The 23,481-nt window shown below is 38.0% G+C and overlaps 1 long non-coding RNA gene across 2 annotated transcripts; it reads right to left on the bottom strand.

Annotated features, from left to right (window-relative positions):
* Positions 1 to 278: 278 nt before the first annotated feature.
* On the bottom strand, positions 279 to 9,120 carry LOC137044578 (uncharacterized). Of its 2 annotated transcripts, none has more exons than XR_010898613.1 (4): positions 9,029 to 9,120; positions 8,836 to 8,939; positions 987 to 1,237; positions 279 to 887 (listed from the first exon to the last, which is right to left on the bottom strand). It is a non-coding gene; the product is annotated as an uncharacterized lncRNA (long non-coding RNA). The 2 variants fall into 2 exon arrangements; XR_010898614.1 differs by having other exon boundaries at positions 8,880 to 8,939.
* Between the last annotated feature and the right edge of the window lie 14,361 nt (positions 9,121 to 23,481).

The raw sequence follows: 23,481 nt of genomic DNA, 5'->3' as shown, positions 1-23,481 counted from the left end.
CACTCCTTAAATTCACCTAAAAGATCAACATTTACTGCCTGAGAAATTTCTTATATGTAATCAATAAATATAATTAGGATGATAAGACAATACATAGAGCTGTTACCATCAATCACTAACAACAAAATTCATCTTTGCACAGCTGTGGTGCCACAAAATTTGCATCTAAATTTGTGCAATAATAGATAATGTTGAGAATAATGTCTATTTTTTTTTTTGAATTGAATGTTTGTATAAAATCATGCTTATTAGTGAAAACAATTCTCTTGCTCGTGATATTGCTTAATTATAGCATATACTGATCAGGCATAACATTATGGTAAGTGAATAACACTGATCTTCTCTTCATCATGGCATCTGGGTGGGACTAGTGGGTGAGATACATTAGGCAGCAAGTGAACATTTTGTCCTCAAAGTTAATGTGTTAGAAGCAGGAAAAATGGGCAAGTGTGAGGGTTTGAGGCAATTGACAAGGGCCAAATTGTGATGGATAGACGATTAGATGTCGGTCACAAAATCTCCAAAAATGCAGCTCTTGTGGGGTGTTCCCAGTCTGCAGTGGTCAGTATCTATCAAAATTGGTCCGAGGCAGGAACAGTGGTGAACAGCTGACAGGGTCAGGGCGGCCAAGGCTCATTGATGCACGCGGGGAGTGAAGGCTCAAACAGACGAGATGTAGTTCGCAGAAGCAAACACAGATGATCATGTAAAATTTCTGACACTGTCATAAACTTATCGCAAGCTATTTTTGTTCTTGAGATCGAACGGCCGCTGTTGAACCTCCCTCACTGTATGACGTGGGACGGCCATTTATGAGCCACAACCACAGAAATCACGGTTGGTCATCTTTCATCTGGGAACGCCCAAAATGTGTACCAGGCATTAGGCTGAGGTAGAAACAAGGCAGAGTACAAAATGGCCTTGAGAACAAGATTGGAATACTTGCATTTAGTAAATATATAACAATGCTATTTGGGCTGAAATACCTTCAGTGAATCTGCCCCTGTGAGGCCTCCATTACAAACTGCTCTCTCTTTTGGACAGCTTACACTGAAGCTGCTGAGACACACCCGGGGCTTTCTGGTCCTCACGCTTACTGTCGGCAGCACGAGATCCGGCAATCGCTTCCACATGTGACAGCCATCAAAAGCCACGAGAGCAGCCCTTCTCCAATTGGATCTCATTAAGAGCGGAAGCCAAAGCTGGCGTGGGGGTACGAGCCTTACATAAGCGAGACCTGGAAGATGGAGCGAACATCACTCTTTGGTTAAAGGGTGGAGAGCAATTGCTCACATTTGAGAAACTGCTGTTTCTACTCTGCAAGTCATTGTGACATGAACCTGTACAAACATACATTTACAAAGAGCAAAACCTTGACCCGCGAAGAACGGTGGCTAATCCAGAGCAGATGGGAGCTCGTCTTTCTCTCTCTCTCCTCTCTCTCTCTCTCTCTCTCTCTCTCTCTCTCTCTCTCTCTCTCTCTCTCTCTCTCTCTCTCTCTCTCTCTCTCTCTCTCTCTCTCTCTCTCTCTCTCTCTCTCTCACTCACACACACACACACACACACACACACACACACACACACACACACACACACACACACACACACACACACACACACACACACACACACACACACACACACACACACACCTTTTAGTCTGTTTCTATCTCTCTTTTATGTGATCCATCAACACCTGTTGCTATAAAGCAACAGCATTTTGTGGTTCGTGGGGTGAGCTGCTGCGCGTAACTCAGTCCAGAACAGAGTAGCGGACTCATAAATCAATTCCCCTGCATGACACACATCCTAAGAGAGGAATAATGGGTACAGCATGGATGGTGTTAAAGAAAAATAAATCACGCTGTTATAAAGTTATGAAAATCAGCTGATAAATGTATGAAATGGTGAGACAGTTGCTGTTTCCATCTGATATATTAACTACTGGCTAGTCTTGCGCAGCTTTGTTAAGACCAACAGCTATTTCTGGATTTGTTCTCATAAAATAGAGTGATAGAAAGAGAATGAGACAGCACTAGAGTCATACTCAGCCATCAGTATTTGATATCTTATATGGAAGATGCATTTACTTTACTTTCGGAGGTAACAGAATTATTGTTTGTTTTGCATTTGCAACGTGCAGAAATCAGCAACTCAAATTCCCATACAAACTAAAACATACGCTGTGACCGAAATCACATGTACTGCTTGAGTAGGTGACCGTTATTAGGTATTTGTAACCGTTAAAAAAACAGTATGTTCTTTTTAGTATAAAAATGGCTTGTATGAAGAAATTTGGATGTTATGGTCAGTGACTTCCAGCATCGACTTCCAGCTTCCAGACCAGCATCGGTTTTGTTGCTTCGCTGCCATTCATAAATCCTCTCCAATAGCTTCATGAGACAGTAAAGTGCCCATCGAATGAATGCACACTTCAGGATCTTTCAAGAAGAAGTAAGTCATCCGGAGACTTTTTGCCTACTGTTTTTTAATTACTGATGTTGAATTTGGAATCGCATACTAGCATACTACTCTTACTATGTCTGTAGTATACTAGTATGCAGTCCCAAATTCAGCGTATATATTCTGACATATACTACTCTTTTGGCGTTTTTGCATACAATAAAATATTCGCTTTCAAATGCAGCGATAGTTTTACATAACAAGATGTTTGACTATCAGCTTAAATTCTGGTCCAGTTTGCAGTCTAACCCTCTCAGAAAAAGTCCCAATGAACGACATGACAAGCAACTAATAACAATTTGTATAGTTTTTTTTAGGTTTTGTCTAGAGTTTATCTGAAGTACTTGACACAACATTTGTAGAATAGCATTGAAACAATCTTGTTTTTCCTCGGAAGTGCTCACTGTATCAACCCGGTAGCTTGTAAGCACGACTTTGAATAGAGGTGAACTAATGAACATCTAGCCAATCTGATTAGATCTGATGAATTTCAGTCAGTGCGTGCCACTTTTGTGTCCATCAATCAGCGACTGGGCTGTGGGTGGTCCGAGGGTGTGCCATTTGTTTCTGAGACATTTCTGAGCTCCTAGATGTAAACGCAATTACACCTAATTATTAAAGCTATTTTTTCCATTTTCCATTATTCTCGTTGGTGATTCTAATTAGTGGAATGCTGTATTGTTATGACATTACATAAAAATAACATTATAAAAATACTCAGGGGCGTAGCACCAAATTTTGGGCCCTGGGTACAAACCATCTTGCTGGGCCCCCGTACCATGTATGTGTATGTATAGAAAACGGACTTCCCTGCCTTGGGCCCTGGTTACTCAGTACCCTTTATCCCCCCAGTCCCACGCCCCTGAAAATACTATTTTAATTATGTTTTGTAATTATATTTTTTTTCCATTTTTCTTTTAAAGCTACACTGTGTGATATTTTCCCCCATCTAGCGGTGTAAAGGTATATGACCATCCAGTGAATAATAGTTTCTGCTCCTCTCAATTTCGATTTCGTTTCAACTCCTACTGTGGCCGATTTAGTCATGGCTTCCAGTTCGACCTCTTCGGTGAGTGTTGCTTCAACTCAAGTGATGAGGTAATTTTTGAAAACTATTATAATTTGCAGTTATTTAATTTACCAAATGATCTATGATCAAATTAATCTATGTAAAATGAATAATAGTTTTACGTTTTTGTTATTTTTAACCAGTTCATTGCTAACATCAGCTATCAGGTTTCCAGACGAATGCAAGCTCTTAGTAAAGTAACTTTTATCAGTGCTATCGTTATTCTGTATATTGTACGACATCACTAGCGTAAGGCAAACAAATTATAATGCAATTAAAATATTAATCTCATGTTATCCGTCATAGAACACGGATTTATGTTATAAGGTAAACAATACTTTTTCATCTTTGACGCGAGGAAAACTATCCTAGACGTCGTTCTAGTGTTATGCACAGCACACCATGATATAATTAGCCAAGCAACAATAAAACTTCCAATATACACAAATAGGCTGAATTAATATTACCTGTCGAGAAGAAAGCAGGAAACGTCGGCGTTCTTTTTAAAATCGTTGCTCCTCGTGAGCTCTTTCCATCTTGGAAAGGCCACTCCAATATTTACTTTTGTCTTGTTGATTTGCCTGTCGCGTTGCCGTCTTAATTCTCTTTTCCGCTACCTTGGCGACTCTGATAAATATTCCGCAATGTTACTAGGTCCCCGACCCGGGTCGAATTCGGTAATCCGGGACGTGGTTGCTTTTACACAGAAGGCGACCCGGCAATGTTCCGGGAATATTGCGGGTCCGACGTGCAGTGTGAAAAGGGCTTAAGAGTGATGGTCCTCCATCATCATATAGCAGCCTCAAGCAATCCTCCTCTTCACATGCGACACGGTGCCATCGAGTGTAAAAACGCGAAAAGCGAAGCTTGAATTTACGGGTATGTCCCTCTTTGGCAAATGTACTTTCAAGATGGAGGAGCAACATGGCGAGCGCCATCCGAACCCCTCACCCGTATGTATTTTCAATGGTATATTATAAAATTACGAGAATACTTTATTACTTGAAAGAAGTAAATATACATTAATGAGCACATATATTTTTGAAAGAACTAAGTGATTTTAGCTAAGAATAAACTAAACAAGTTACACAGTGTAGCTTTAAGGTTAAACTGAAATGGTCCTCTTTAAACATTCTAATAACTAAGTAACTTTGCACCTACATGCCAACTAATTCTCTTTTAAGAGTATTAGTAGAATGTTAGTTTTGTGTTAGGCATTAGGGTTTGGGTTAAAAGAATAAGTTACAAAGTTCCTTATAGTATGTAGAATATCTGTTAAGGCCCATTCAGTGATTCCACTTGCTATGGTCATTTTTGGGGTTTCCTCCATCTTTCCATCTGCCATGCTTATTTGGGGGGTGGGATGCTTACTTTGTTTCTTCCTTGTCTGCATGAGATTTCACAGCGGTGGGTCACACAAGTTTACGTAGTGATTCAATAAGAGCCATATTTTGGACCCTCTGTGATGTACACACATATGTTTTGTTGATTATTTTCTTTCTTTAAGTGGTTTTCTTTATGCCAATCTTATCTTTATCTTTCTCAGCAACATGCATCTCAGAAACTGCCACATGCTGCTCTAATTGCTCCTCTAATTGCTGCACAAGTCCTCAGATATCTGTTTTTGTAGCTCCGATTCAATAAACGAGGACTTGATGGGATTGATTTCAGCGTTTTGAGAGTGATTTTGACATAACACAATACATGCCTCTACATAAGTGTGTGTTGGCAATGTTTTTATTGTTCACAAAATTGTTCTGAAAGTAATTCCAATGATATTGTTTCTCTGTGTCGTTATAGTTGTGGTGTGAACTCTGCTGTTCTTTAATATTGAAAATGATTTTTAGATCTGTTGTTATCTTTATCGTCCTTGGTGTGAACAAGCCTTTAGGGAGCATCAAAATAAAGTGTTATTAGATATTTAGCAAAGAGTCAACTACAATATATATTGTAGTAATGTAGTTACAATGTTACTTATAGTTAGTAGAATGTCTTAAGTGGACCATCAAAATAAAGCATTGCCTTGCAAAATACAAGATTAGACACCAGTGTTGGGGAAAGTTACTTTAAAAAGTAACTACTCCCATAAAAGTAACTAAAGCCCCTTTCACACTGCGATTCCGGCAAATACACGGATAATGCGACCCTGCATTTGTTCCCGGGCCGCTAGAGTTGGTCCATTCACACTGCCAGTGAAATGTCGTAATATGTGCGCTTTCACACACAACCCGGAACGGTCCCGGAACGAGTTGACACGTGACATCCTGATGTGACGTATAACGCCGAGCGATCTCCGCTTCAGCGCGGATAGTAAGGAGCTCCGTGGTCTCAACTTGTGTCCAGTTTGCACACATTTCTGCTTGTTTAATTTTAGTTTCTTTTGTATACGAACACTCTCTGTGCTTAAAACACAGACTAGCTCTTCTGTACAGTGGCCGAGACAGCTCAACACGCTGCAAATGAAGAAAGCACCAGCAAATAAAGAAAACATCTTCATCAGTTTGACAACACGCGCGCTGCAAAAGTTCACAACACATACAAATACAAAAACGCACTGCAAATCCTCACAACACATGCAAATACAAAAACGCGCTGCATATCCTCACAACACATGCAAATTTAAAAACGCGCTGCCAAAAATTACAACACATGCAAATTCAAAAACTGAGGTGAGGTTTTTTTTGTTTACTTTTACATCATGATAGTATAATTGCTTTGTCGTTTGGATATTGTTGGTCTAAATATATTGTTACACGGCAATCATACATTCAGGATGTTTAAATAAACAAAACAAACAAACTCACCTTTCAGCTGGTCAGTGACAACAACAGGTGACAGGCGAGTAAAAAATATGCAGGTCCCGTTCGTCACTCAAAGGAGTCCCCTTAAAACATTTCCGTTGTGGTCTGTGTTATTTGCAGCACGTTTTTGTATTTGCATGTGTTGTGAGGATTTGCTGCGCGTTTTTGTATTTGCATGTGTTGTGAACATTTGCAGCGTGCGTGTTGTCAAACTGATGAAGATGTTTTCTTTATTTGCTGGTGCTTTCTTCATTTGCTGCGTGTTGAGCTGTCTCGGCCACCGTACTTCTGGCACTGCAGGGTTGTATTATTGAAAAAACAAGTTCTAGTAGTCGCACGATAACTACGTACATGTTGCGGCATTAGTTTTGGCTTTTGTTCACACAGCGCTCGTCCCGGGTCGAACCCTTACAATGTTACTAGGTCCCCGACCTGGGTTCAATTCGGTTATCAATACCGGGACGTGGTTGCTTTCACACAGAAGGTGACCCGGCAATGTTCCGGGAATATTGTGGGTCTGACGTGCAGTGTGAAAGGGGCTTAATTGAGTTACTAAGTTACTTTTTAAGAAAATAATGCATTACGTTACTTTCACATTACTTTTTCTCACCTGGGCCAGGCTGTTTTATTATATTTTTTGGCACATTTAAAGATCCTTTCACACCAAAATTGTGGATGAACAAAAATTCAAGTATTTGCATGTGCATTAGAGGGCACAGCTCAATCAAAAATGTATGCTACTGAATGTATTGTGCTAGTGAAACAGTCCAAGTTCTAGTTTGGGTTCAACACACATCATTCTGCTGTCTTATTCGGTTTATTTCTTAGGATTTTACCAGAACTTTTCCCAGGACTAAACCCAAAGCTAAACTTTTGCAAGTGGACATGCTTTGTCATTGTTTAGTCTCCAAAAAATGCAAAAGTACTTGAGCGCTAAGTCTTCTGAAGCCGTACAATAGTTCATAATGTGTAAGTGTACGGCACATGGGGCCATTGGATAGGAGGGTCACTAGCATTCATGATCTAGTCATTTAACCTCACTCTGTCATGACAAGTAAATGGGTGTGTTTGTAATATTTTGGCTTGGTGGACGAATGGGTTGCCAGAACCACAGGAATGGGACCACCCAGATTACTGGCAGGACATTGGCTGAAGATCAGGAGAGCTGAGGGCAAGCTGTACCCGGGGCGGAGCTGTGTGAGTGTGTGTTCGCTCGCACGTGTACAGTATGTGGTGTTTAGAAGTGTGTGTGAATGGATGTTCCATTTGTGGAGAGGAGATATTTTTAGTTAGTGGTTCTCCTCAGATATGTGTGATTTCACCACTGGGTGAAATAAAACACATTTAGTGAAAAATCTAAAGGGGTCATTGAAGGAAAGGGCTGCTCGTTTCAATTTGTACATACACAGAAATAAAATTTGGTGTGGAAACAATTTTCACTCAGAAATGAGTACATTTCACAATTAATTACAGAGAAACAGCATGTACATACTGAATTAAACTAGTGTATTTTTTTTACAACATTACATACTGTACCTTAAAGACCCCCTGTGGAGAAAGTTTTTAATATGCTTTAAAGGGTTAGTTCACCCAGTTTGTCATCATTTACTTCATATTTCTTCTGATGAACACAAAAGAAAATATTTTAAAGGTTGCTGGGCCCCATTGACTTCCATAGTATTTTTTTCTATATGGAAGTCAGTTGTCAACTTTCTGGTTACCATCATTCTTTAAAAGATCTTATTTTGTTTAACAGTAGATAAAAACTTTCCCTTTAAGATAAATCATGTCCGAATTCGTCAGACAACACCCCTGTAGTATTTTCTCCTTAAAACTGCAGTGAACCAAAGATGCGGCTTGAAACCGCCCCCATTTCCTACCAAGTAAAACGTAACCAATCCTGTCCACGTGCAGTGCAGGGCTTTTCTCCAATGACTTTCTGTGATGGTCAAAGTGTTTCTAAAGATGCTGATTTTAAGAAGGAAGCTCTCTGACTCTGACATGGCGAATGTGAACATGATTTGTGTAACATTAGCAACACATTATTAGCTGCTGATAAAGTAGTCAAGTCAAAGGCTAATCATATCACTTGCCATCATTTACTACAACTGATTGGTGCGATTGTGTGGAGGCGGGGACTAATTAACATAAAGGTTCTGCATGTACTAAATGACTATGACTTTACACTATGTCATAAGTAAAAAATGGCACACAACAACAGATTAAATTCAAGCTTCAGAATAATGAATATTACTGACTAACCTGAATTTAGTCCTGCTCTTTATACAAATGTTTTGTATGGCTTCAGAACTCTCACGCATAAGCCAGAACTATATTGTGATTTTTGGCACCCCTGGTCAATATAAATACAGCTTTTCTATAGTGTAACTTATCTGGTTACATTTTTTGAGTAGTTTCCTACTAATAGCCTAGCTAATTACTTTTTCAAAGGATTTCAAATGTACTTCACCAACTTGATGAACTCTCCAGGCTTTATATTACCCCGAAAAAGGATGCAGTCAGGACACGGATCCGTCAATGCTAACCTCCAGAGGCGTGTATACAGTTTTCCTGTGTGTCTCCTGTGTGCTGCTAGTTGTTCCACTCTGAAAGAGAATAAGAGAGTTTATCTTTCTGTTTGTCTCCTCTGAGAGAGCATTCACTTCATCTCAGCACTTACAGCTTATAAACTTACCCGGTAATCACGTTAGCTTTCAGCTTCCCCCGACACGGGCGGCCGTCTCTGGGCTAAAGAGACCTTTATAGCCCTATAATTGACTCTCTTTCTGAGCCCAAAGAGAGAGACAAAAAGAGAAAACAGTGAAGCCTGGTAGACGGAAGACAGACAAAGACAAATAAATGCTTAAATGGAGGAAAGCAAAACTTAAAGAGCAAACGGTGAAAGAATCATTTAACACTAACTTAGTAATGAAAACATACTGGTTTATTTTGTTTTGAACTCTCTTACTATAATGAATATGGGCTTGTGTTGTAATTTAAGGAAGTGTAGATCACATCTTCAGAAATGTGCCCTGGTCAAGCTCAGGCACTTGTTTTGTCTTTATACACAATAGCAAGAAAATAAGAAGAAAATCAGAGCTAAATTAGTTATTGCTCAGTAAAGAAAGGACAGTTAGCTTACATGAGGGTGTCAAAATAAAGTTTACAATAACATTTTAATGAATCCTATCATTTTTTCTTCATTTTGAAATTCATATGGTTACGATTTTTAACGCCTTTGAGAGAAGTCTCTTTCGCTCGCAAAGACTGCATTTATTTGAAAAAAATGCAGTAAAAGTACAGTAAAAGTAATAATATTGTGAAATATTATTACAATTTACAATAACTATATTGTATTATACTGTCATACATCATAAAATGTAATTTACTCCTGTCATGCAAAGCTGAGTTTTCAGCATCATTACTCATTACATAAATCATTCTAATATGCTGATTTGTTGCTCAAGAAACATTTCAGATTATTATCAATGTTGAATAATGATTATTTGATTAATAGGAGGTTCTAAGGAACGACATTTATTTGAAATAGAAATAAAAGTCTTTACTTTTACTTTTGATTTAATGCATCCTTGCTGAATGAAATTATTGCTTTAAAAAATCTTAATTAAAATGTTCATCAGAAAACTAAATGACCAATTAATACTATAAATACCTTTGCACAATCATAAAATATAAGACGAACAGGGGGAAATATGAAATTTAGGACATTTTTGTTTGTTTTGTACATTTATATTAAATAAAGAAAAACACCTCACATGCTTTGTGGTGTAATGTTTTTCCCCTTCATGCTTTCTTCATGCTGCCCTCCTCTCATCTTCTCCCTCCCTCCCTCCCTGTCTTTCCCTTGAGGTCACTGAGCTGAAGGTTAAGACTTGATTCAATTCCACCCCTATAAAACGCTCACTAACACTGAAAAATATTTGCTGTCAACATTTTTCATGTGATGCTTGTGTTGTTTTCAGAATGAAGAATAGAGCACATGTCTGTTCTGAGAAGATCTGTGGAAGAATATTCTCCCTTCTAATTCTACATCCAATATTACTGAGGAAAAAGGTAACACTTTATTTCACAGTTCAGTTCTTGTTATTAACTAGTTGCTTATTAGCATGCATATTTCTGGATATTGGCACTTTATTAGTACATAAAGCACATATTAATGCCTTAATCTACATGACCATATTCTACATCCTTTAATTATTATACTCAATACCTAAACTCTTTACTTCTAAATCTCCTAAACTTCCTTACTAGCTAAACTAGGAGTTTACTGAGGCAAAAGTCATAGGTAATAGTGAATGTGTTCCCCATACTAAAGCTTTACCGAAAAAAAGAAAAAAAACATTACAGTAATTTGCAGATTTGAGTTTTACGTTTTAGACAGATTTCACCGCTGAGATCCTGAATACTCCCCTCAAATCTGACCCTGAAATCAAGGCACCCAAATGTAAATAATATATATAAAAGTATCATTAAAAATATGGGTAGTGATTAACAAGCTGACCCCTAGTCCAACTGTGCTTTCAGAAGTTGCTTGATTTTCCTGCTTACATTTCCCTCACACTCAAAGCTCGTCTTACGCATTCCTATCCATCAAACACTCGTTCAGAACGTCCTAACCAACACGTTGAATGATCTGAATGCATTATACAGTCACAGTTTAATCTGATTTCCATGTCTATATTAACAGCGTTGTAATACTTTTAAATTGCACTCTAAATGCAAAATATTTATTGGTAAAAAAAATAAAAATAATGTTCTTTATTGCCATCCTTGGTTCCTTGAAGAACCTTTTAATATCCATGGAATCTTTCAATCCCTAAAGGTTCTTTTTAGTGGAAAAGGGTTATTCAGATTATTAAAATGTTCTTCACACAATTGGGACACCAATTGGTTTATGGTTTCATGAAGATCCTTTAAAGGGATACTTCAACCCCTTTTTCATATTAAACTATGTTATTGCCTTAACTAAGCCATATAGTTGAATAATTAAACGATTAAGTATGGTGACACAAAATAAAACATGGCGCTTTTCTATCACCATACTTGATCGTTCAACTACTCGTGTAACTGTATTTAAAGGGAAAACGTGGAGATGTTTGGTCGCTTGTAAGGGTGTTTTCACACTTGGGTCCTCTTTAAAAGAACCAAATTCAGACTCCTTTAAGTGGACCAAGAAGTGAACCAAGTGAAAAAGGACCCAGTTCTCTTTACGTTCACACTGCCCCTGTACCTGAAAGAGGACTTTTTGGTCCACTTTAGTAGGAATGTGGTCTCAGACCCTTTTGTGTTCAGACTGTTGCTTTTTGGATCTAGTCCAGCTCAGTGTTTGATGGCTGACCCTACGGCCTTCAACATTTGATCCCATTCGCTTACATTGTTTGTTCCTCAGTAACCATGATATTTGTTTGTGACAGCTGGCTGTGTGTGTGCGCTTCAGGTGTGTGCGCTCGTTACACTGTTTTAAATTGTCAAGGCGCACAGCCGCCAGCCGGGTCTCAGTTCAGAAGCGATACACAAACTGTATGTTATAAACAAATAATTTGTAGAGATTTGTCAAAAGAATCAGCCGCGAGGAACAGCCGATTTGTACGGAGGCATCTGATGCCCAAACTACATTGAAATTCGCGAACAGAACAATCAAGTAAGCCCAGAGCGGTTTGTGTTCAGATTGCGTGTTTTTAGTGAACTGTTCCATAAGATGAGATCGAACCGTACCCAGACTACCTCCCGCGATGGTCTCGGCTCGGTTTGCTTTAAAGGGCTCTGAGATCATTAGGAGTCTTCACATATGGGCCAAAAATCATGCAAACCCCCTCAGACCCCTGAAAAAGGACCAAGGGCCCTATTTTAACGATCTGAAATGCAAGTGTCAAAGCACGAAGCACAGGTAACTTTGTGGGCGGGTCTCGGCGCTGTTGCTATTTTCCCGGCGGGATAAATGGCTCTTGCGCCCGGCGCAAATCTAAAATGGGTTGGTCTGAAGTAGCTTCATTATTCATAGGTGTGGTTTGGGCGTAACGTGAATAAACCAATCAGAGCGTCATCCAACATTCCCTTTAAAAGCAGGTGCGCAAGTTCCATTATGGATTGCTATTATTATGGCGTATTTACCAGGCGCACGCCAGGAGCGGTTCACAGCCGAGGAGACTGATGTTCTTGTAAGAGCAGTGAAAGACAGAGAAGTTGTGTTGTATGGGGATGGGAGAAACCCACCCAAAGTAGCGTCGGTTAAACAGTTTTTTCAGTTTTTCAGTCGATTTTTTTCCTGGTTCTTGACGGACAAACCAATTTGTCAGATGTCCTTATATACATATATGTCTTGCCACTATTAGGTAAACAGGTCTGATCCTTAATTACTACAATTAGCCTGAATAATTTGTAAGCTAGATTTATGCCTATTTTTTCACATCTTCGTGGCACACCACAATGATTTCCGTCATCTCATGTGTTAATTTTTTTTAGTGTAACAATTTATGATTTGCAAAAATAACTGTTGCATCTGTGTAGATTACATGAGCAAAGTGTATTCGCGTTGTGCACGCTCGCTATACATTATGGTCAAGCATGCGCCCTTAAAATAGCATAATGAACAACGCGCCACTGACTTTAGACTAGGTTTTTTCTGGTCAGTGGCACAATTGTTTAATGGAACAGCAAAACAGCACCAGGGATTGTTTGCGCCGGAAAACGCCTCCTTTTTTGCGCTGAACCGCCCAGGGAGCGCAAGTTCATTCACTAGTTTAGTGACGTGCTTCTGTGGAGGGAAAAGCGCACTTTGCGTGGGTGCAAAATAGGAATGACACATCCGTCGGTGTACAAAGTCAATTGCGCTGGGTGCAAGATAGGGCCCCAAGTGTGAAAACACCCTAACTTGATCTCTGTTTGGTTCCATAGTGAATGAACTGGGCTTAGTGGGCTAAGCTAAATGCTATCAGATCATCACTGCGCGTCAGAGCGATTAAGTGCACGCACTGAGACGAGAGAAGGATGTGTCAACTCGTTTTAGTTAAGGGAATAACAGTTTAATATGAAAAAGCGGTGAAGTATCCCTTTAACATTCATGTAATTTTTGCATTGCACAAAAGTATAGTGTAAAAAGTTTTTTAGATTACCGTATTAAAATTTTCTTGTCAGCGAGAAAAAAAGTGGTTATTTTAACAACTGAGCACACAAACGTTCTTTGGGGACCCAAAAATGGCTCCTCTACGGCATCGCTGTGAAACCTCCCTTGTTTTTAAGAGCTGACACAAAGGTTCATCATGTGTACATCAGTCAGTTGTTGTAGTTTAAGGCCCTCAGGGGATGGATGATCTGCGAGGGGATTCTGGGAGCCCATGCGAGCGCTGGCACAGGTGTCTACTCGATCACATCGGGCGTTTTCTCTCACCTCCTCCATCACTGTCACCCCACACCAGCCCACCCGGAGCCAGCACCACATCTAACCAGCACCAGACCGCCGTCTCTAGCCGTCCGTCAGTCTCCCCCACCCATACGCTACATTTGCAAATCATTTATTTTGCTTTGGTTTCCTGTACTCTTCTGGTTTCCCCCCTACTCTTCCTCCTCTTGATCAGGAGTCGGAGACATCTGGAAGTCATTTTAACGCGTTAGTGGTATTGTGTGGCTGCCTATCGGCGACGCTTTTCACATTCACGCTCTGTATTACTGAAAAAAGCTGTACAAGAGAGACACAGAGGGAGGGAGAGAAGGGGGTATTCAATGAAAGCCTGCAAAATGATGCTCTTAAACTGTATGCAAGTATAAATGGAACAAACTGGCTTGACAAAGCCTTGTCTGAAAGTTTAAAACAGAAGCTTATATAAGTTTTGTGTGGTTCATAGTTACTAAAGTGTTCATAGTGGCTCCCGGGCTGTTCATATTTGTTTTGGAGTTGTTTTGTTGCTAGGCAGTTGCTAGGACAAAGTTCATAAGTTTGGGGTTGCTAAATTTTTGTGATGTTTTTGAAAGTATCTTATGCTCACCAAGGCTGCATTTATTTTATCAAAATAAATATTGGGAAATATTATTATTACAGTAAATAACTTTTTAACTTGATTTTAAAATATAATTTATTCCTGTGATCAAAGCTGAATTTTCAGCATCATTACTCCAGTCGTCGATGTTGACATGATCCTTCAGAAATCATTCTAATGCGAATTTGCTGCTCAAGAAATATTTCTGATTATTATCAATGTTGAAAACAGTTGAGATGCCATCTCATCTCTGATGATGTGTTTACTGGCACGAGGGCGGGACAACCTGTCACTCACATGAGATTCACCAATAGAAAACCAAAATGAAGTCCCGCCCCACATCTTTTCTTGTTCGAGAAGCCGGTTCACTCTGATTTACATCGGATTCACACTCTAAAAAATAAAACATTGGGTCAACAAAAAAAAATATGTTAACGTTTTCCACTAGAATTTTAATGTTAAGACTACTGGCAGAATTACATTAATTCTAAACGATATTTTGAGTATGGTGAATTACCTTTTATGCAACAATAAAACACATTTTTAAGTAACATGAACTTAATAATTTTCTACATGAATGCAAGTAATTAAGTTGATCCAACATAATGTTTTAAGTTAGGTGAAAAAGTTTTTTGGCCACAATAAAACACATTTCTAAGTAACATGAGCTTAATAATTAAGTTGAGCCCTGTCCTATAGAAAATAATTTTTCCTGTGTTTTCCAGGAGGCATTTTTTAAATATAAACAGACACCATTAATGATAATTTTTTTTTTCCTAATGATATTCAGGCTTATGTTTTTGCTCTTCTGTCATGACCGTGAGAAAAAATCTTTAGCCAAACTCAGCCTCCCGTTTGTTCCGACGAAGAAAAATATAACGTATGTAATAAATAAAAAATATATATCGAACGTTTTATCGAACGCATTTTTATTAATAGCCTATTGATTACATGTCTATCTCGAGACATGTCGTTTTATCGCCCAGCCCCACTGTAACCCATGTGTTTAACTAATTATCACATTCACGGTCTTAACGTGAATATTAAACCTTATGAAATATGGTTCTCCAAAATAAATTCTTAACAGACGAGAGCAGGCTGTAAAACACACTTTTTTTGTGGTAAAATACGAGCAGAAGGTTAAAAAAAAAACGAAATTTGGAGAAATAAATAAAACGAAATTTAGGAAAAAATAAAACGTAATTCATAGGGCCCTACATAATTCCGACTGGTTTTGAGCAAGTATCTGAACAAATAGTGTAGCTAAGTTAGCTCAATTAGTGACAGGCTACAGCTATAACGTTAGCTAACTTTACCTCCTCGGTACACAGACTAGTTATAACGTTACTACAGATTTCAGAGTAAGGACTTACAGATTTCAGTATTTGGTTACAAGTATATTTGGCCACGGGCCAAAAAAAAATTGCCACTAGATGGTGGGCCAGAATATAGTCAAGGGATAATTTAATAAATAAATAAAAATAAGTCAAAACATAAAAGAGGATTTGAATAAGCCCATTATTGGCATGTTTGATTGATCTTAACGAACTATGTTTTATTATTTCCACTTTCCATATTGTGAATTATAAATTTTAATTTGATTGTTACACATGGAACCTATTGTAATACTTATTTGACGTCATGTAGCATACTTTTAGCTCAGAATTATTCCTTGGCATCCTCACGTATAGTAAACTGCATTTTTTTGCAATCGTTTGCTTTTTGGAGACAGGCTAAACTCTCCAAGTACAGAGTGATGTTAACATTTAAGATAGCACTATCAAAGAGTCTAAAGAGGAAAGTTAACAGCGAAAACAGGGCATACAATAAGAATGGGAAGACATCTGTGCATGCATCCTACCTGGTTTTGTGAATGCAAAGCTGGTGTGTCTAATCTGCAACGAAGTTGAAGCATGGCACCTTTTTGCTGGTTCTTGTCAATATTTTTTGATAAAAAGGAAGCTGAATTTGAGTTGTTATTGTTCACGTGTTGGTGCTGACGCCCCGCGATATAATCAAACGTTTCAATATTTCACTGTTCGTTTTGTCATCATACCAGACATTTCATGACGGCTCTTTTAGAGGCGTGTCTAGCGATCTATTCCACAGACTCTTGAATGTCTTTCAGAACTTTTCAAATTGAAAGCTCTGAATTTATCCTAAAGTAAAACATTACTGCTGAAACGTTGCTGTATTTTTTTAAAGGCAAAATCACTAAAGACAAAATTAATTGAATGTAGATATAAATTCGCACTGCCCGCTCTGAGCGGGGCTCGAACTCGGGTCTATTCTGCACGGGAGTCTGACGCTCTAACGATGAGACTAAATGCTGCGTAACTTTCCACTGGCCTCTAGACGAAGTGATCGTGTCTTGAAATAACGGGAGTTTACCTGCACAGTTCTCATTAACTCGCCTCCGTTACACTGACAGATATATTTCAGAACCAGCCGCTATCAAAACAATCTGCCAGATTCGGCAGATGCGGGCGCGCCGCGGGCCAGATATTATCGCTGGCGGGCCACTTTTGGCCCGCGGGCCGCCAGTTGCCGACCACTGAAGGCTGTCACCAACTGAATCCTGAGCGAATGCGAATATGTGTAATTAAGCATAAAACTACTTACCATTCACCACATGCTTCACTCGTCTCGTTGCATGGCCTTGCGCGCGGAAACTGTGGGCTAGCTGTTTGCACGTCATCAAATTGTTTTTTACATTAACAGAACTTAAAATTAAATTGTTTCTTGATTAACTGAAAATGTTAAACTCTGACAAGTCATGATAGTATATTTCATCAATAGGCATAATTTGTGTGTCATCCCAACTCAATAAAATAACAATTACAATTAAAAAGTCTAATAGTTTCTCAGAACTTGATTTTTTATTTCACAACAATATATATATTTAAGTAATGACTAAAGGTCCTCTGAATTAGTTTTTAGAGTGCATGCTGACTTTAACAAGACAAAAACAAACGCACCAAATAAAAGCCCCTCGCAGAAATTGCTGTAACTCAGCGCACAGTAGACAGTGAGTTTATTATTCAGCACGCTCAGCAGAAACAGATCTCAGTGCTGTACTTAAGTCACTGGTAAAGATTTTACATTAGGACTTTAACTCTCTCTAAATGCTCTGTCTATTTTTAATGAGCTGCAGAGTTCTGCATCACAGTATGAATGTCAATGTTAAGCTATTGACTTGACAAAAAGGCTTGTTCCATCAGCAAAAAAAAAAAAAAAAAGTGTACCGATTATCCATAGATTACAATATTCTCTTATACAAGCCGAATCAGAAAAAATAATTTAATTTCAAATTTAATTCTGAACATCATAAGGTCAGTTTCCATGCAACATTTCTGTTATCTAAATATTGATCTGTTTTATCTCACACGTATCTTAAAATCATCCAGATGTGGCTAATACTGACACTTTCTGGATATATATTTGTGAAAAGATTAAAAAAGCTGTTTGTCTTTGACAGTGGAAACCCTTCTCCTGCTTGAGTTTACTCTCAGAGGTGTGGGACTATCTATCATCCAGAACAATCAATCAAACCAACTCAAACTGTTAATTATGACATCCCAGAACCTTACAAACACACTGATTTGTTTCGGACTGAAACTTTGCTGTCTTTAAAACAAAGCTTATTCAAAACAAAGGTGTAGCTTGATGACGCCTTGATTTTGCTGAGCTTTTATTATGCTGCAGATAACAGATTCCTGGGGCCTGTACCCTGAAGCCGGTCTAGCTGGCTAACCACATGTTGAAGCTTAGTTTGTGCCAATCCTGAGTTTTAGGTACCATTAAAGTGGTTTGGCTTTTAGCTGTGTTCATCGCCATAGTAACTTACGCTCCACGGCTAACCTGCTCCAGGGCAGGTTATGTTCTGGATTAGAGATCTCAAACTGAAATTGGATCAGCTGTGCGTAAAGTAACACATCTATGATGCAATAAAGCCACTCCAAAGCCACTGTTTCTACTCCAAATTAAAGGTCACTGCATAGCAAGTGTTTTTTTTTTAAGACTAAAGCATCAATGCTTATTTATAATAATTTTGAATGATTTAGATATAAAATATGTAATTATTATACCCTTAATCAATTACACATTTATCATTTTAGTTAATCAATCATTAATTGGCCCTTTCTTAAAATGAATATAAATAGCCTATATAATAATACAATAATACAAATAAGTTTTAAAACCAATAAATAAAGCTATTAAAAAAAGACGCTTACTGAGCTCAAATGTTTGATTCTCTCTATATATCAACTAAACTAACTTTTATTAAATTTTAATAACTTTTACTTGCATTGACATATTTTTTCTTTAAGTTGTCCTCTTTCATAGATATTTATTTTCTTCTTGCTGTGTAAATTTGTTTAAATTCTTAATATTTTTCATAAGTCAACTAAATATATAACATTCTTCAAGTGGTTTTTGGATATTTTAATCTAAAAGTCTTATATATTATTCCTTTAACTGGCTGTAACACCAAAATCATTCAGTCATGTAAAATTATATACTTTTCAAATGAAAATGTGAGTAGTGCTAACTTGTGCAAAGGTTGTCCTCACAATATTTGGGTGGATGGATTTGCTAAGGTTTTGTGGGTGTTTATCAGGGTGTCTTGGGGCTGTGTTTCCACCGTCGGGCCAAATCTTTCTCGTTGCTTAACCATTCCATTACATGCCGATCCGACCCAGCCGGTACAGATATAGTTTCATATAGTCTTTGTCAAGGCAATGCTACCGTTTACAGAAAGTATGAGATATAAATAGCATAGATATAGAGTTATGAAGGATATTTCTTTCAATTTTATTATTAACTTGTGTTAACTTCGCTCAAATAGCGTGTTTGTCCAGCTACAGAGAAACTGGTAGCCAGGCAACAGACAACTGACCAATCCTGAGAGGCGACGTCACTACACACATTCTGAAATGTAATAATTAATATTTGGGTTTTGGCAACCACCATTCAAATAAAAAAAAAGAAAAGTGGATCAGAAACTGAAACTGTAAAAGACAATAAATTACTAGTTCAATTCATTATGTAAAAAATAAACAGGTCCGGTTTCACAGAGAGGGCTTAGATTAAAGGAATAGATCACCTAAAAGTGAAAATTAGCCCATGATTTACTCACCATCAAGCCATCCTAGGTGTATATGACTTTCGTCTTTCAGATGAATGTATTTAGAGTTATATTGAATGATGTCGTGGCTCATCCGAGCTTTATAATGGCAGTGAATAGAGGACATGATTTTGAAGCTCAAGAAGTGCATTCATTCTTCATAAAATATCCACATAGCTCCAGAGCATTAATAAAGGCCTTCTGAAGCAAAACGATGCATTTTTGTATGAAAAATATCTTTATTTATAACTTTATAAAGTAAAATAACTAGCTTCCGTAGATGCCCTACGCAAGTTGACTTATACCAAAAGAGTAACTCCTGACGCGATGTAGGAGTAGCGTAAACTTTGATGCCTCTCACGGTTCAAACAAATAAAGGGCTGGGCAACAAGCTCCAGCTCCTCTTCTCTTATAACTTATAATCCTCTGACATTTCTCTTAAAAAAATGAACATTTTAGACTTCTAATTCGGGACTGGTGTTTTGTTTTGCTCCATCGCCCGTGCTTCATAAATCGATGCGTTATTTTAGTTACTAATGTTTTAAATATAGATATTTTCCTTACACAAATGCATCTTTTTGCTTCAGAAGGCCGTTATTAACCCCCCAGAGTCATATGGATTACTTTAATAATGGATTGTTGCACTTTTGGGGCTTCAAAACCATGTCCTCTATTCACTGCTATAATAAAGAGCCAGAATATTAATTTAATATATCTCCGATTTTATTCGTCTTAAAGAATAAAGTCATATACACAGTGGATGGCTTTAGGGTGAGTAAATCATAGGGGTATTTTTTTGGCGGGGTGAACTAATGCACCAGTAATGCAAAAAAGCATTACTGGTGTGCATCTTCATTTAAAAAGATAAAGGGATAGTTCGCACAAAAATTAAAACTACCCCATGAATTTGTGTGTTTATTTACATTTATGCATTTGGCAGACGCTTTTATCCAAAGCGACTTACATTGCATTCAAGGTACACATTTTTACATCTTGCTCTCCCTGGGAATTGAACCCATGACCTTTGCGTTGCTAGCGCAATGCTCTACTGTTTGAGCTATAGGAAAGCTGTTTATGACATTCTTCATTCAGACGAATGCAATCGGAGTTATATTAAAAAATGTCCTGGCTCTTCCCAGCTTTATAATGCCAGTGAATCGCAGTCCAAAATTTGAAGCCCAAAAAAGTGCATCCACCAAATATAAACACACTCCACAGCACGGCTCCGAGGGGTTGATAAAGGCCTTCTGAAGCGAATCGATGGGTTTGTGTAAGGAAGATTTCCATATTTAAAACTTTATCATGTAAAAAATCTAGCTGCTGCCAGACCTCCTTCCGTATTCAATTTATGAACTATCCCTTCAGACTTAAGCCTAGTATGTGAAACCAGGGGTGTTAAATATTACGTGTGATTGACTTTCATTGACTAGATTAATGTGAATGAAAAGCCAGTAAAATGTCTACAGGGATTTTACACAGAACACAAGAATATCCATTCAGAGATTTCTTAAATTTCAGCTATTTCTGAAAGAAAGAAAAAAATGCATTAGAGGATTGCATTGTTAGAGTCATCTAATATATGTAATGTGAGCTTGCCTGTATTTAAACACACATGCACACACGCAGGCTGAATGCATGGTGATGGCAGTAGTTTAAGTATAGGGTATGTCCTTCAGAATGAATGCCTGGTGATTCACTTTCCCCATCGCTCTGATCCTGACCAGGATTACTGGTGTTTATGGGCCTGTGGTGGACAGGTTACGCAAGGTTTGCATCTTTGCAAGGTTAGTGTTAGCATAGCCTGATTTGTAACTGTTGGCATAAAGTGAGATCTACAGTGCTTTGCAGCTTATTTTGGTCATGAACTGACAAATGAACATTCATTTGGTTTTTGTGTGCAGTATAGAAAATTCAGTCTAGCATTTTTATCTCAGTATGGTCATTTAAAACATGTCAAATATTAGACTCAATGCTGTGTTCAGGCAGAGGGAGAATGAAGTGTGTTTTAGTCTGTGTGGCCTTCAGTGTAAAACAAGGGCTCACCGACCTGCCCGCAACCAAATAATGTCAAAAAGCAATTAATATCTTAATACCACCATCAGCTGCTGTGGGGCCAAAGCCTCTCCACCTCTCTCTGTCTCTCTCACTCTCTTTATTCCTCCATCAGACCGTGGTTTCCCTGAGGTCCTGGTGGTCAGATGCGGTTTTCGGGGCAAGAGGACTTGGAGTGTGGGCAGCACGGTCCTTCTCCTTTCTGAGAAAAGAAAGAGAGATAGACTCATCTAATGCATCCATCTCTTGTCTCAATCCATTACACTAAGGATGGGGTCATGCTGGGCTTCCACTAATAGTCTGGCTTGTGGACACTCATAACGATGAAATTCATCTTCCAAAAAATGCACTATTCTACTTTTTTGTTGCATTTTATTTTTCATAGGTCACATATACGTCTATTTTTTGCACAAAAACAGACATTTCAAATTAGGATGGAAATAATCAATAAAATATTTTTTAAATTTTGATAATTTGAAAATTACATTTGGAAATTTTGCTGAACATAACTATGCATAGTCAAACAAAAAAATATTCAGACACCAGATATAATTTGTTACTTGGGTGCAGGACACTATAGTTTATTTATGTAAGTGAAGATAGCAAAATAAAATAAATTGTGACAAATTATACCCAATAATTCTTTATATAGATATATATATAAGTGTTTTTTCTTTAATTGCTAATGCGATCTTTGACACCACAGGCTGAACTAAATGAAGCATTGATTGGTCATTGGTCGACGTAAATTGGTATTATCTAATTGTGTACTTAAATTTAACAGCTGATTGGTTGATTGTAATCCATTACAAGCCTGTTTTTGTTTTGCTCTATAGTTGTGCGATAACGACGGTTGCCAGTGTAACTCCTCCTGTTCGTGCCTCCCGTTCGAAGTGGGACTCAAGCCCAGGTCCGCCAGCATGATAAATCAACTCATCTACTTACACACTGTCTAAGTCTCCTTGTCTTCCATTGAGTCGAGTCTGAGGAAAAGGGGCGATATTTAGAATTTAGGCTCAGTACCAATTCCAACCACTAGCTGTCATTCTTACATACAGCACCTTTAAGAGATTATATAATATAAACAATATAACTCGTAAATGTATGAACCACCAACAAGTCAAGAGAAATATTCCCTCTGTGTTACTTTCCTTGCTAAACACAAGTGAATCTGGATGTGAAGCTTCATCATCTCTCTGCATGTGTTCTTCCTCTTACAATGACCTCTGATTTCTGTGATTTCCTAGAAGAAAAAGAAAGGAGTAAGCGATAGACAAAGAGCTCGAGTGGTTCTACTGTACACCCAGGCCCACACACCTCGTCTGTCTGGGCGGCACTGCGTGTGGAGTGAATGCTGAGTGTGTTGTGTGGTTTTGGGCAGGCCGCTGGACACCATTAGAAGAGATCTCCCTACCGGCACCAGCGTTTCAACACCACCTCACCTACTAAACCAACAGCCAATTACAGCTGAGTCAGTGTAGACATATAGACAAACCACCGGCCGTGTGCTACTTTTAGCTTTACGTTTCTAGATGCTCAGCATATGCTGTGTCGTCTCTTATGAATTTCAATTACTAAAAGATTTTTCCATGGACAAATACTTTTTCTTGGCTTGGTGGTCATTTGAGGTTATGCAGTCAGGAAAATAGAGACCGAAAATGACTTCTGATTATTAAAATTACAGTCATTTTAACCAGTTTTACTGGTTTAAACTCTAAGTTACTTTATCACATATGGTTAAAATGTTTGTTTAGCAAATCAATACTAAAGTAAAATATTATAATAAATATAGTTTTATTAAAAATATATAATATACATTCTTAAATTGCATAATAAAAATATGTGTAATATTTAAAGATTTCAAGCTTAAATTTATAATTAAATAAATGTTAAATAATTTTTATATTTGCTTTTTAAACTGCAAACCTAAGTTTATAATACTTTACCATAAAAATGTATGTTTAGCAAAACATA

This window comes from Pseudorasbora parva, chromosome 17, assembly GCF_024679245.1.
Source record: "Pseudorasbora parva isolate DD20220531a chromosome 17, ASM2467924v1, whole genome shotgun sequence".
NCBI lineage: Eukaryota > Metazoa > Chordata > Actinopteri > Cypriniformes > Gobionidae > Pseudorasbora > Pseudorasbora parva.
The sequence above is the reverse complement of the archived record's forward strand: the minus strand, read 5'-3'. Positions and strand labels throughout refer to the sequence as shown.